Source organism: Ischnura elegans, chromosome 10 (genome assembly GCF_921293095.1).
Source record: "Ischnura elegans chromosome 10, ioIscEleg1.1, whole genome shotgun sequence".
Taxonomy (NCBI): domain Eukaryota; kingdom Metazoa; phylum Arthropoda; class Insecta; order Odonata; family Coenagrionidae; genus Ischnura; species Ischnura elegans.
The window spans coordinates 49,762,653-49,779,589 of record NC_060255.1 but is presented as its reverse complement, the minus strand read 5'-3'; positions in this window follow the sequence as shown (position 1 = coordinate 49,779,589).

The following is a 16,937-nucleotide window of genomic DNA, read 5'->3' as shown; positions in this document are numbered from 1 at the left end:
TCGAGAAGTTCTGAAAAATCTTTTGTTCTGCTTAAAACGTTTACCAGTCCTGGTGGAAACATACACATTTTTAGGGAATATGAGATTTTGATATTATTCGATAAGCCACCATAAATGTCGGATGACAAGCAAAAGTTTTATAGTGGTTGATACTTCGATTCCCTTGGAGTAAATGATCCTTGTATATCGTTCTAAAATTTGATGTTTATCGAAAAAAAAGTTATTTTGCTTAGACTGTATCAGTAATTAATAATTCGTTTTTATTAATTCATATCTATAGCACGAATTCTCTTTATAACTTTAAAGAATAAAGAACTTTTATCTTGCCTGCCTTTCTTTTTATTTTTTACTTATTTAGCCATTTTTCAATTCCAATTCGGCTTGACGGTAATGTCTTCATTAAGGGAAAAATATTATTTTCGGCGATTAATCTTTCCTTCAGATATAATTTAGGGGTTCCCTATTTCCTTTTTTGCTGAAGTCCGAAACGTTTCCTCGCATTAACGATGCTAGAGCAAGCAAAGAAGTATGTCTACGTCATCCATATTTTCTATAAATAAATTCTCTACAAATTGCTTTTGTAAATCTACATTTTTCCTCGGAATCTCATGGCAGTACTTGCCTAAGCATTAGTAAAATGTTGATTAATGCTAGCCTGAATATTTCATTTTGAAATACACGATATATAATAGACACCCGCTCCAATTACAGTGGATTCAACACAATTACCATCACTGCTGATTTTGCGCGCAATTGAGAATATAAAATTTCGCCGATTTTGTGTTCCTCTGAACAATATCATCGCTTTTCTTCTCCTTCTCCTTTTTTACTAAATAAATTTTTAACATAGCGATATTTACACACCTTTATGCTATTGAACTGATTACTCGTCCGGAAGTCATGCTCATTCCACATTCCACGATATTCACTTCACCATCGGTCCTCCGGAATGGATTAATATTTCAAAGCGAGTGTCTACTGTTATGTCCGTCACACCAAACAACCATGATAACAATGTTAGCCGGTTGATTTATGTCTGGTTAGAGATAGCCATTCGATGAAACAGCCTTCTTCTTTATCTGGCGGTGGCTGATAGTTTCGGTTAGCAAGAAATCTGATCTTATACAGAAGCTATCCGGAACTTTCATCTACCTTTAGGTAAAGTTGAACGCGGTATCGTCTTTTGTTTAGCGTTAATCGGATATTGTAAAACCGGGCCTACATATAAGAACTTCACGTTGCTACTTAAGGAGTTATAACCAAGTGGATGCTGTAGTTGTAGTCAAATCATGTGAGGCACTTACGTGAAAATGGTGCCACGGTTGGCTCAAGTAGTTGGAAAATGTATTTAAAATTTATACTTGTAAAATGTATTTAAACTTTATAATATAAGGATTCAGTTATCTTTATTCGTTGTACTCATATATTGAATTTAAACATAGTTGTGTGCTCTTTCTGACAGCTAAACTTTTCTTAATTAAATATTCCAAAAACATATGTTTTGAATCGTGCAGTTGCGAACCTACCTAGGTTCTGAAATAATACCCTGCAGCAATGCAGCAGAAGTACTGCACTCATTCACTTCGCTTTGTGGAGCGCAACAGCCCTTTTCAGAGGAGCCTCGCTTTTTTCTGGGGTTTTGTTTGCTGTTTCGCAGCTGCCAATTTGCGGATAATAGCGCGCGCTTTCTTAGAATTTCTTCGTTCTGTAAAGCAAAAAAAAGGTCCTCTCCTCCCCTCTCGTCGTCTTTTGCAGACTCTCGCTGGTGGTCAGTGTTTTTTGTCAGCTGCTGTTTTTTTTCGTACAATTGACTGCACTTCAGATTACGCTCCATATCAAGAGGTCGGCCCTGCGTACCACTAAGTATCACCATCGTTTCCCCTCGGACGACTTTATTCCGTGAGTACGGTAGCGGTTTATACGCAATTGTGAAAATAAATTCCCTTTTCGATTTTTTTACTCGCACAAATTTTATGAGATGATTTGGTTCTCCGGAATCAATGCAAATTGATTATTTGATTTAATCGGTCATTTTGGAAGGAGGACTTCTTCATTTTCATATTTTTGCGTTTCGAGGAAAACTTTTCCTTAAAGTTTCAGACGACAAACCAATGGGATATCTACTAAAAAAAATATCTGAATTACCAAAGTACATGCTAATGGTCCTTGGAAGGATCTATGGAAACTATGCTGTGAAAAAATCGAATTTATCTTAAAGTGGACATTAATGACCCTTTTTAAGATTAAATATCCAATATTTTTATGGCATTCAATGAAGTGATTGCTATGGTGTTTAACGTGAGGCAAGATATTTCATGTAAAATTCTGAGTTTCACTCAAAAATGTCTAATTGTAAAATTCAGGCGCATCAGTATTTTAATATTCCGAGGCGTTGTGGAATTAATTATCGTAATGCAAAGTGAAAGCAATCATCACCTCAGACTTGTGTTTCATTCATCCATAATATGCGAGGAGAAGCTGATGTATTTTTCAATGTATCATTTTTGTAAAGTTCTTGAATATTTTTTAAGAATCTAACTTAAGGCATGGATCCGGGGCTTTTCCGTACCGATGGAGTACGAATTACCGTCATTTCCCTTTCCCTCTAAGGAGGTAATGGTCCTGATTCTTGACTACTAAAATGAGTTGCATTACCATGCCCATTCATTTGGATAAATTATCTAATCTCGTGATAAATCCATCGTGTCTACTCCATTACGCGTTAATTAGGGTCGACGTTAAACTGACCATTAACAAGATGCTTTCTTAGCAAGAAGTAAAAGTGTGGCCCCTAACCTATTCAGCCATATGTCATTGTCAGCTTGGATATCGTCCCCTTTCTCCATCCTAGTCTATTCCTGAGCCATTTCCCCGCCAATTGCCGCGATTATGTGCCCAGAATGAGTTCAGTACGCCCGCTATAAGCCAACTTTCCCACATTTTTGGTCGAGTTAAAATGGGCATATTTATCAGCAAGCTGATCCTTATTGTTGGATGGAGTGGAGTGGACATAACCATCTCTCAATCATAAAAAGGTCTCCTATGTGGAACTAAAATTTAATTTTAGCTAACTCAAGATTTATGAATAGATAATAACGGTGATTAAACCATAGCCAACATTTATTTTTACTAAAAAAATTAAATTGTCTTCTCGTAAAACCCCACCACAAAGTCGTAGGGTAAATCGGAGAGAGACACCACATACGGGATAGACCGCGCACTTACCTTAGTTTCGGCGTTTCCTGACAGATTGAGGGTAGATGCGCAACGCAAGGGCACTGTAAATGCAAGGACAATTGAGGATTTAATCAGTAATGCAAATAATTAAGGATGTACCATTTGTTTTTCATTGGTTTTTACAGATTTTAAAGCGCAATCAGTGAGATAAGTCTGGTATTTTACCTTCAAAAATTTTCCTCACCTTGCACTAAATTTGTATCGGACTTTGAGCTACGGCTATATTACGATTGCTTACTGCACGATTGCAGTAGCTGTAAGTTCTACTCGGAATGTTTTCAGTCTAGTTACGCCATATTGGCCTTTAAAGCCATAGAGCCACGAAGTGCGGCGTCTCACCCGTAGAGACAGGGAGAGACGACGCACTGAACTTCGGTAAATATGCCGCATTTCTCTCATGCGGGATATACATCGGACGGAATGAATGATTTAAAATTAATTTTAACAAGTTTTTAGATAATTTTATAAATGTTTTAGTGTGTATATTAACACTAAAAATTGTTTTTTGTTTTGTGTTATTTAATTATTTGTACCAATATTTTGAACATTACTATGCTAAGTGTGAAGACATCAGCAAGTTTTGACGTAGGCAAGGAATAACTTAAATTAAATGCCTTAATTTATTTTTTAACTTGTATTTTGGAATTCCAAAAAAACTCCTACATAAAGTCTCTGTTTAATGAATTTCTTCGGTTCAAATTGTATTTTTCAATATAATTAGGATAAATATAGCCCATGTTAGTTAAAGTTTTTGGTTTTTACTAATGTATGTTTATGATACAATGGCATAAACATAGCTCAAGCGTTACGACTTGCGATTTCAGTTGTATTAAAATCGTAGACATGTACTATGAATTAGAAAAATAGTAAAAATGCATCAAAAGTATTTCCATATTTTACTTTCCTCAAAACTTCAATAATGCGACAATTTTTATTTTTGAATAGAGCTGCAGAATACAGAAGTCAGTTTCAGCCGGTTTTAATCACATGCGGCGTATCATCCTTATAGGTGCGGCGTGTCACCCGCAGTATACGCGATAGACGTCACGAGGTAATGTTTTCTAAAATAATTTTTACAGCTAAGAGAAGAAAGATATAAGGATACGTTTTTGTATGCACGTCAGAAACAAGATTAGTCAACCTATTTACTACTCAGTTTAAAAGAGAAAGCAAAATAGAACAAAATATAGTTATTTTACAAAATTTGCGGCAACTCTCCTTGAATTACCCTAATAGATGGGTTTTGGAAAGCAATTTTTAAGACCCCACTTAAAATCATTACTTATTAGGCATCATACATATGGTAAAAATTTATTTTGTGTCACCTCATCCTATCATGTAGTGACGTTATTCTGATAAGGAAACTGATCAGTAACGCTGTTCTGCAAAAAAAAGTTCAAAAAATGCTCGGCTACAATTTAGGGTATTCCTGGCTAATTTTGCGTCGCTGAATCCGAAAATGACCTCCGTTTTTTTCTATCACCCTCCATTTTTACGAGCAACCTCTGAATTGGGAAACCAACCCCGTATCTAAACGTGTCGCTTTTCAAAGTACTTTTACAAATATTATCTGCTTCTGATTCAAAAAGCTGACGTTTTGAAGCTATCAGGGTCATGAAAGAGTCAAAATTGACTATGGTTGAAAATATTTATGGGGTGAAAATCGAAAAAAAAACAACTTTAAAAAATATAGAAATAACCATTTTTCTTCGCTCTTGGTTGCATATGATATGGTAGCTAATAGAAAAGTTTTTAAAGGATGAATATACTGTGCGACCCCTCCCTTTTGTAATGGAAAAATATCATATAAAATATAATAGGGGAAGGGGGTGTATAGGAGGTGGTGTAAAGAGTTGCCACAAAAATCATAACTCAAATCAAATTTATCAAAATATTATCGTTTTCATTGTTCATTGTTCAAATTGTTTTCATGGAAGTCTTTGTGAATGGTTAAACGCGAGAAATCGTTCTCTAAATTTCGGAGTGCCGAGTAGGGTGAACGTTTCCATCGAGAAATCGCGAACATCGTAAAAAGGTACGCTGTCAAATTGACACCGAGTATGCTGGGAGATTTCTATTGGGCACGCATCATCAGAGAAGTTCCCGAGGAGCAGTACAAAAGGAAACGAGCAACCCATTAGGTAAAAGTACCGCGCTTTACTATTTTTTTAATTGATTTAAAGATTTTTACTTGGAAAAAATCACTGAACTGTTTTCTTACTTTACAAGTACGTAATCTATAAACAAATTTAACTTTTGTATCCAGATTTTTGATGCAGCTCTTTATACTACCTCCTATACACCCCCTTCCCCACTTATATTTTATGCAATATTCATCCTTTACAAAGGGAGAGGTTGCACAGTATACCTATGCATCCTTTAAAAAAATTTCTATTAACTACCATGTCATATGCAATAAAAAGCGAAGAAAAATTGTTATTTCAATGTTTTTTAAAGTTTTTTTTTTCGATTTTCAGCCCATAAATATTTTCACCATAATCAATTTTGACTCTTTCAAGACCCTGATAGTCTCAAAACGTCAGCTTTTTGAATCAGAAGCAGATAATATTAGTAAAAGTACTTTGAAAAGCGATACGGTTAGATGGTTTCCCAATTGGATGGATACGGGGATGGTTTCCCAATTCAGAGGTTGCTCGTAAAAATGGAGGGTGATAGAAAAAAACGGAGGTTATTTTCGGATTCAACGACACAAAATTAGTCAGGAACACCCTAAATTGTAGTCGAGCATTTTTTAAACTTTTTTTTGCAGAACAGTGATTATTAATTAATCCCTACCAAGGGTCAATTATTCCCTCGGCGCGGCGGTTGCTATGAGGACTGGATATGTATGGAGGAATATTTTATGCCGGGATCTAAGTTACTTGTTGGTGGGAAATTCCCCATAAGCAAATTGTGCTTCAGTATTTTGCCTATGAGAGGCTAGTTTTACAAAGAATCTCCTCTTGAATCCGGCTGTCTAGGAAATCTGACGGAATTGAGCTAACTTGGGTATATGGGAAACCAACACATAAAATTTAGCGCATAGGTTTCAATTTATCGGCAAATTAAATACTTAAAAGTTGTTTTAAGAAGAGGTAATAATTAATAAGAGAATTTTGAATGCATTCGTAAACAGGTTGGCTTACCTGAATATAATTTTTCACTTGTTCATTACTTTATGCTGTCTTGCGATTTTCTATCAACTGAATTATGGTAGCTAATCTTTGCTTTCATTGATTTAACTGAAATAATTGATTAGAGCAAATATATTATTAATGGATATGTATTTCATATAATTTTGATATGAGGATATGTTTAATTATAAATATATTACTAAACATATCCTCATATGAAAAAAATCGGAATACTAAAATTTAGGGCGGATTTTAAAACAATTTATGTACCTACATTACTCGAGAGAATCAACATAGTCTCGTTATTAATGCTAATTATTAAAACATTTGATGCGTGATTGGATGCATGAGAGTGAGGTGGTGGTAGATTAATTATTAATATCGTATGATTTAAAATAATGATATGTATGGACGATTTATGAAACAATTTAATGAAGTTTCAGTTTACGCATTAATCTGTATGAAGATAATTGAAGCTGGAAAACTAAAAAAGAGTTATATCGTATAAAATTATTAATACATTATTTAATACTTCTTTCGAAGTATAGCAAGTTACTGGATTATACGAGGGATGTTTTTTTTCAGCCTCCGATAGCTCAGCAAAAACACCATACAAGCGACAGGCGGGTACTGCGCGCATAGGGGAGTGCGCGTCCTCCGTACTACACGCTCAAGTCATTTCTGACCGTTAAGTTGTTAGTTTAACCCGTTAACGCCTAGCGGCACCAAATGGTACCAGCTGGTAGTGCAGTTTTAAACGTCACTTTTATACTATTTATCGTAATGTATTAGGATTTTTGAGAGTTTTAAATTGCTGTGAACATTTTTAATGGCATTTTCGAAAAGTTTGGTATTTGAATGACTGTATTTAACGCATTTCGAGCCGTTTGAAATTTGAGAATCATCAACTAGCCCAAAAAAACGGAACGGAATTTTTCAGAGCAATCATTTCATTTTCTTTACTTACGCCCCATGTATTGCTAATGCAAAGGTTTGATTATGTAATTACTATTTTTGTAGCCCTTATATCTCGTATAAAGTATGATTATTTGTTGTGAGCCTAATATTTGGGATGTTATGATGCAAAAATATGTTGGCGGTACCACATGGTACCGCTTGGCGTAACTCTTATGTTAGTGGTAAAGGGATAAATTTTGCACCAAATGACTCTGAGTTTCAATGACATTTAGATAAATGATTTCCACAAAAATCGCAAAAAGTTTTTAATTCAGGCGTTACCGGGTTAAGGTTAGTGGCAATCTCATGAAGAACACTGCCTCAATTGATTCTCCCGCCAAGTGTGCACTAAGGAGAGACAGCCAGAAAACTCGCCGAATGGCTTCAGAATTGACATGTCTTGACCTTAACACCGATAAAAGAGATTTTTTAATGCACTGTGGCTAGAGTGTAAAACAGTGTGAAACATTATGCCTATTCCCATTCAAAAGAAAAGACGAGACATGCTGTATTCTGGAAGTGTTCTGACCCATGACAACGCCCGTCATCTTAATGCTGTGCAGCCCCACTGCTCTTGGAGCAATTTAATGGGACATTTTCGACCACCCGCCGTGCAATGCCGATATGGTGCCGTGTGACGTCCATCTTTACCCTGAAATGAAGATGTGGCGTGGATGGAAGCGTTTCCAAAGGGACGATGATGAGCTTCAGGACAAAGGCAACATTTTGGCGGCATTGGCGTCAACATCCTATGAAGAAGGTATAGTAAAGCTTGTCCACAGGCGCGACCAAATCCTCAATCGCAGAGGCGATTATGTCGAAAGGACACCACAAGTGTACTCAAGATTTACCTATGAAATAATTTTTAATCAATAATTTCGTCTTCCGTTCATGGTCCATCGGAGGTTGAAAAAAACGTCCCTCGTAGATTGTGAAATAATATTTTTTTCTGTATTTTGATTCTGCAATATTTTTGTGCACATTTCCCTAACCCCTGTAAATGTTTCTACTTTCTTAAAAGGAAAATTTTTTTAGTGAAAAACGTTTGTTTTTCTGCAAATGCTTCCCTAAACTTTTTTTTCGCGGTTTCATTCTGTTGAAAAAAAGGCTCGTCTTATTTTTATGGTTACCTTTTATAGCTTGGGAGGCTTCCAATTTTGAGAGCGACGGAGTTTTAATGAATCATTTACACCTCAGCCTTCATACTTTTATCAGCGAAATTATTTCGTCACCAGCCGGACGGCAGTTATTCTCCATTTGTGGAAACCGGCATTTGGCCGCAAACAAGCTGCAGTTACTCTCCATTTGTGGAAACCGGCATTTGGCCGCAAACAAGCTGAAGGAATCACTAATCTGCGGAATCACATTGCCGAATCAGCGAAGCATTCGGTTTTATATCCTATGAAATGAGACCATTTGAAATAAAAAGGGCTATTACCTTGTAGTTGCGTAGTAGAATCTGTGAACAATTCAGAATTTCATTTATTTTAGCTTATTTAAAGTTATTAATTGTCTAAAAAAGTCTGCCAATAATCAGATTATTGCTAATGGATGAGAATATTAAATTTAGCCATGCTGTACAGTTATACTATAAATATGAAGATTCGAAATTCTGGAGATTGGGAAAAAGCTTATAAAAAAGACTGCACGATATGTTTTGTTACGAGATTATATCCGCACAGCCAGATTAAACCTCAGGAAAGTGTTCGAGAATTTCAGGACTCAAGCAACAGGTTGAAGTTAGATTGATTGTCGACGGGTTCACTTTGTGTATATTCATCGATTATAATAATAAAAGTGGATAATTACTACAGTTGCGTGTATTATTACTTACAGGTTTTAGGATGAAAAGAAAAATATGTTTGTCACACGTCGATTCAATTGTGTGTTTTAAAAAAACTTAATATAAAGAGATAAACTGGTTGGATTAACACATCATGAAATTTGTATTCGTGAAAAGATTTGTGCGGCAAAAGTAACTTTTATTGGTACAATCAACCTGATTGTATATCGAAGGACAAACACTGTTAAGTACTGATTTTAATATACCATTTATAATGAAAACAGCATGGCATGACATGGCGCAGTATTACTTGGAGGCAAGGTGGCCGAACAGCCGGAAATTGCAAAAATGCTTATGCTCCCATTGATTAATCACAATTACATGCTACATCGCTCCGTACTACTAAAAAAAATTCTTCTTTATTGATAATATTCCGCCCAAGTCGACCCTGTGATTGCCCCTTTGGTCACGTATTTATTACAAGTATTTCGAATAGTCCTTATTTAATTAGAAAACAAAAAAATGTCTTTTTGTAATACATGAAACGGTTTGGAAGGTATTTTAATGCTGTATAGCTGAAATTTAAGGAAGCGCCTTCGCAATACACTCCTTAAATTAGAAAGTTATAAATGCATGCAATGTTTATTTTAAAGGTCTAGAATAAGGATAGGTTACTAATGGATTGTTTCCTGAAATTTAAGCAGTTTTTTCAACAGTTTGATTATTTGAATCGATATTTGACTATGCAACTTCACCTTCGATTTTTCTCGTTATGTATATTTACGTATACCTTCATTTCAAAAATCAAAATAACGCATAAGTTGCAAACACAACTGTCCTGGATCACAACTGTCCTGGACTCACGGAGAAAAATCGGGAGCGACGACGCGTTCGCGTACCATTACTTCACGAATCAAAAATAGCACATTAATTGTAAACACAATTGTCCAGGATAGGTACTCACGAAGAAAATCGGGAGCGGTACACGCGTACGACCAAACACCACTGTTTGCCATTTCGATACCACCACTGCAAAAACGCTCAACAATCACCCACCGAATCAAATCCGCTCATCTAGTAGCCCAACAATACGAATCCGCTCAGCTGGCAGTGTCCGGAGTATAAACCCTCATCTCCTATTCTCCAAGCTTGGAGGTAAGCGTTTATGCTCCGGACACTGCCAGCTGAGCTGATTCGCATTGTTGGGCTACTAGATGAGCGGATTTGATTCGGTGGGCGATTGTTGAGCGTTTTTGCAGTGAGGTATCGATTTCATCACTCCCTTTGTTTCTTCACGTCTTCAAGGAGAATTGTTAAAATATGACACCTCAACTGTACAAGCACTCAAAAATCGCTTATAATGCATTCTTGGGTATCTCCAAGTTTCGGAGGTGAGCGTTTGTACTCCGGCTACTGCCAGGTGAGGGCATTTGTATTGTTGGGCTCCTTGATGAGCGCGTTTGATCAGGCGGGGTATTGTTGAGCGCTTGTACAGTGGAAGTATCGAATATGTTGCAGATAAAACTCTCCTCAGTAAGTTAAGAAATTTGGGAGGAGTTATGTTTTATTTCAGAAAGAAAACAATGTTTTAGTGAAGGCGTAACGCTGACCTTCCGCCACAGCGGCGTCCAGCTCTTCGCATTAGGCTATTTATCTCCCTAAATAGTAAATCTCCATAAAGGACTTCAGTCAATTATTTGGGTCTGACGTCATCTCAAGCCTTTCTTTTTTTACGTCGCCCCCCCTCTCATTTGATTATGCCGGAATTTTCCGCTCGGGAATCGAGTCATCCTCGTTGGTTGGAGTGGGATGGATGGATTGATGGAAGAAACCCCTGCAATCAATCATCCGGAAGGAGACGACAGCGCGTCTACGGATGGGTGTGGGAGAGAGAAAAAAATAAGGAAATGGATATGGAGACGGGCGACGCGACTCCTCCAGTGCGATTTTTCCGACCTTGCCCTTCGAGGATGCAGATTTTAGGACTCATAAGCTCCTCCCACGCCGAATGTGAGATATAATTCGCCAATCTCAAACAATGCTGCGATACATTGGTTATGTGTAGTCTTTTTACTTTTTTTAAGTCACTTTACGCTGAATGGAGAAATCATTTGCGGAATGGCGACTATGGCCGTGTCCTAAACGCGTGCTTCGCATTGCTAGGAAGCATAGTAGACAAAAGGGAAAATAGAACGATATCCAATAATGCATTATAAGAGGGTAGTTGAACAGTAGGGCTAAGTGGATTGGCTGCGTAAGTCACGCGCTCAAAGAAATCGCGCCCATAAATTGGCCGCAATTCTTGCGTTGTATAAAATTGCTCAAAAAGAAATTTAAAAAATGATAAAATGAAAAAGAACTTAAAAAAACTTACAAAATGAACATAATGCATGCTAATGCATCAAAAAAATGATAAAATTGTGCAAAATCCATTAAAATAATTGCACTTCCTATTTTTACATGATCTTGGGCCAATCAGGACCGTTCCTTACTTCCAATGTCGGTTAGGTTTAGTCTTCTTAATTTTTGTGTGCTTTGGCACGCGCTCACTAGAAGCCTGTCTTTCTCGTTCTCATTCACTAATACAGGAAAGGACACACTGGCCCCTTTACACTTGTATCGTCAAAATTGTCCTGCGTACGCATTTCGAGTACATTCATCGTCGCTGAAGAGGTGGTATATATATGTACTCACCGGCAGCTGGACCATCCACGAGGATACAACTCGGTCAAATTTTAGGAAACCCTTTCGTCGTCTAATTATGGGATAAATGCATAGCTGATATGATATTCAGTCAAAATAGCTTTCGGCCTTGCCCCTGAGAGGGTTCAATTGTTTCCGAATGCTCACCGAGCCTGTCCTCATATCGAAGTCGTATAGGATTAGCATAAGCTTTAAGCATAATTGGCGTATCGTATTAGCATATACATCTAGTATGAGCGAATGAAAGAAACTCCTTCAGTTGCCCCCGGGTGGAAAATTTTCATTTTAAAGTCGATAATACTTTGTGTATTCCATAGTTTTTTTCGTCACCGATCGCGGTTTCAACGACTGAGCGTTATAGTTATGGTTACAAACTGAACGTTTGGCTAATCAACTGTTTGCTTCGGGTCGATATATATCACTGCATTTCATAAATATCTCATATCGTAGAAATAATTTTTTCGCCATGTATGCATGAATAAAATATTATTTTTATCAACTGTATACACCCCGTTTAGTGTATATAATTAGGAGTTTCGCCCAACTCGGAGTTGTAATTCCGCATAAACTTTATGGGCAAACGGTTTGGACTTATAAGATAATACTCGGGTAGAAATCAATATGATTCTCATAAAAGTGCACCAAAATGGGGTGGGAAAACTGAGGAGAGCAGGAAGGAGAAGGGAAAGGGAGGGTGAGGTATTGGTGAGTTGAAAGTTTTCGCTTTCATTTATTTATAATTTGAAGCATGTTCTATACAGTTTCGCCTGGCAATTTCAAAAAATGTTCTTCATTTGATACGTTTCACATTATCAACTGCTTGCTTCGGGTCCTTGCATAATCTGCCTTTAATGAATGCCACATATCATAGAATGATCGATCGATCGATCCTCTCAATTTTGACGGGCTTATATACCCGAAATCAGTCCAGCCTCCGGTGTGTATATATACCACCTCTTCGGCGGCGATGAATTTACGCTAAGTGCGTAAGCAGGGGAAAATGACGATTCAAGTGTAAAGGGACCAGTGTAACCTTTCCAGTGTTAGTGAAGGAGAAGTAGAAAGACAGGCTTCTAGTGAGCACGTGCAAAAGCACTCTAAATTTAAGAAGACTACATACTAACGGCATCGGAAGCCGGGAACGGCCCTGATTGGCCCTAAATGACACTTCAAAATTTTTTGACAACTATATTTTTGAGTTTTTCACAATTATATAATTTTTTTGTTGCATAACAAAGCATTTTGTTCATTTTGTATTTTTTTGGTACATATTTTATCAAGTTTTATCATTTTTTTGCTTGATTTGAACAATTTTATATATATTTTTTTTTGTTTTAAGTATTTTTTTTTCTTTTTTCAAACCACAACAAGATTCACAATGACAATATTAATAATTATTTGAAAGAAAAGACGTAGGAAAGAATTCGGTATTAGCGAAATAATATCAAATGACTTCGCTAGCCGTGTTTATATGCAGCCTGTAGCCTAAGCATACAGCAACTAATAGGAGAAATATTTATGAGTAGTTGATTACTTCCTGATCCGGATCTGGAAATCCGAATAATGTACCTAAATCAGAGTTAATAAATAGTTAAATATGGGTTAAGGACTTCGATTTTTGGCCGTGTCTAAACGTAGGCGATGTATTGAAAAAGAAAAAAGGGCTCTCTTTATTTGTCAGACTCTATCAAAGTCGCCAATAAAAATTTGATGAATGGACCCATTTTTTAAATCTCAATCGTATGATTCGAGTTGAATCGTTAAATACTGGGGAATTACACGAAAGCTAAAACGTTTCAAAGATCACATTACTAACATTGTTTTTGCTCGCCTTTGCACATAAAAATACGAAGCAGTTAGGCATGTTTGGTGGTCGCGTGCTGGCTTCAGCTTGGCTAACCTCGCGCGACGCTGCGCACCTATATCGATCTTAATTCTATTGTTTTCGGTTCAGGTTGTAGTCTGCAGTTTTATCTGCTGAATCGAGCAAATATGGATGGAATACCAGCGATATTTCTCAAATTTATTCTGCTACTACAGTTCTCCAACTAGGGATGTTCAACAAAACTGCACCCGCCGATTAGTTTCGTAACGCTAGCCGCCATGGTCCGAATAAATACATCCGCTCAAAAGGGAGTATCGTAGAATTTCCTTGAAAATCGTCACATATGTTATAATTGTGGAAAAATTGACCCTCATGAGGGAAATGAGACGAATATTACGCAGGATTCAGTGAGGTAAGATGATAAACGACGCCGAGGGATTTTTTTAAGGATTCATAACGGGAACTTTTCCGTGAATTCCATTTCAATTCCTACCGAGAATTTATAAAAATTAAATTAAATTAATATAAAAAATAGGCTATAATATTTTGTATCATAAATTTTGATATTATATTTGTTATGACACATTCTGGACCATCTATGCTTTTACCCCCAAATCCGTTCACTAAATTTGTCTCTACTAAAATGTATGATTGAGGATAATATCAAGCTATAAATAGCCCTACTCTTCTGAAGCGTATTTGGATTAAAAAATCCGATATTTAAATTTTATTTTCGTGTAAGAGGATAGGATTTTCGAATTCGTTATCTCTGATTTCATTCTGCGGGCTCATCGATTGCGCTTTGTGAGTTTCAGAATGGCTCTCACATGGATGCTGAGAATCTACCCTTGAGCGAGACGTATTCCCAACGAGAAAAATTAACAGCAACGCCCTCGGGGATGAATGGTGCAAATATTGAGAATAAATTTGGTGGTAATCATAAATTCTGAGGGGATTTGAAACATAAATGAAAAGAAATGTACTCTTAATTAATTTTCATATAATCATAATAGAAATTCAATAAAATAAATTACACAGGGCCCTACTCTTACGCAAACAAGTTAAAGGATTTGGTTGGAAGGAAAGAAATTAAGTAAATAAATGTGCAAAATACATTAAAAATAAATAAAAAAACACAAGAAATATCCGGAAGAATCCGCCACTGTACCTACAGAGTATACGTATTCCGAAATGAATGGAGAGAAGTGGGCAAAAAATTGGAAACCGTTTGGTCTTCTGGACCAAAATCTTTATTTTTCAATTATTTTGTTATTCTTTCCTATCATGTAAAGAACTAATATACCTGGGAAATAAGTACGAAATCCGTGTGATTTCAAAGCGTAGAATTATTTGCCTAAGCCACAAAATAACGCCTAATTTATTTTATGGAAGAAAGCTCCAGATTTTTGGGGTGGTGAATCAGTAGTTAATACACATTTTATTCATCATGCGTTAGCTTTTGCCTTCCCATTTTCCCATAATTTTCACTCTACTCTCGTATTTACAACTCCCTTTCATTTATAGCCGATCGTGACGATTAATCGACCTCCGTGACCTTAAGCCTCTGATTGGCTAAATAACGTATTCAGTGACAGCGGAAGAAAAAGGGGCGTGCACATTGATGGAAGCAGCAATGGAGGCCTCTATAGTTGTAGTCATCCTTGAAAATAATAGCGTTAACCAACCAATTTAAAGCGATCATTAGACCTACCGCTGTTGCTACTTTCTCAGTCTCACACATTGAAATATGAAGAGACTTTCTAGGCGTACTTGAGCACTGAGTGGTCTTGGGCTTCCGCTCGGGTTAAAAACTACACCTAAGTTTTTACCGAGACCAAGGTTCCACCTCAGCCAATCATGGAACCCAGTCATTAGACGCGTTCACCTTTCATATCCGAACCCCTAAGCAATCGTATATAAACCCAGTTGTTCTACCCCTGTATCAGACTGCCCTGAAGATGCTGAGCAACAGTTTACTTCTTATTGATTCGAAAAGTTGGCGACGATGGAGTTTGTAACCCAAAAGCTCACTAATTTATTCTACCTGAAATTTGGTTTGAATAGGTGAGGGTAGATTTCACCTCTAAAAATCCATAGCCACTTGAATATTATACATTAAGGGTAGGGGAGGGTTCCTTCCCTTGGACCTACTCGTTCTTTCATGATTTTGGTTAGGAGTATTCGGACGCCGAAGGGACCTAGAATTTGAACCGGGGACCCTCTGATAGTTAGCCAAGCTAGGCCACATCGTCACCTACTACTCTTATAAAGGGAAGAAAATTGTAAGCGTGAGGAGACTGGTTAATAGGGTCTTCCTCTTCGCTTATTCTAATTTTGCAAAATATTTCGCTAACGTTAGAATGAGGGTTTCCGCGGTGATTATTTGATCTCTGCATTGTTCTCGGGTTTTCTTCCGCGCCGGCTGGCTTGTGGACTGGAATATAGTTTCGCTGGATATTCTGGCAGCGTCTTCAGGTCGAAGGTATCGGCGTGGTATCGTCCACAAGTTAACTGACGCGGAAGAAAACCAGAAAAAAATGCAGAGGACATATTTCGCCAACTTTCGAATGGGCTTCCTCAGGCTCTCTAAAGGTGCGACATTACGTCCTCAGGATACTTCATTGGACATTAGGAATCCTTCTAAAATGCTGGAAATACGTCGTCCAAGACCATGGATAGACGCAGACCAATCCCGGGAAACCAATCACCACAACTTCCATACTCCTTGGAGGCCTACATATGAGCATGAATTCGTAGCACTGCAATCCTAAGATTGCTATCAAGCAGCCCTCCGATCCTCCCTTTTCGAGCTATTTCCCTCAGTTTACTAATGTTCTTCTCCCTTTTAATGTCCTCCTTTGTATGCTCCAAGTGAGACACTTAGCCAGGAGGGGGGTTTGGGGGCCTCAGCCTCCCTCGAAGTTTTTCCGTAGTGGCGACTATCGGCGACACGGTTGTTGAGGAAACCGCCATTCCACCTCGATCTTTTCTCTATACTCCATTTTTATATACTGCCACTTTTCATAATTTACATTAATAACTATGGATACATTTAATTTTAGCAAAATGCAATGGAAAAATATGGCTTACTGTATATAGCTTCCATTCGGGTGAAAAAGTCAGCCAAAGTTATAACTAACACTTGTTGTAAGTTGTAAGTTGTAAGACTAAGGGTTCCACCTCAGCCATTTGACGCATCCACCAATTACATCCAGCTTGACCCCGGGTAAATCGTATATAAACCCGGTTGTTCGATCCCTGCGTCAGATGAAATCTGTGGATTTTCGATGCGTGTGAA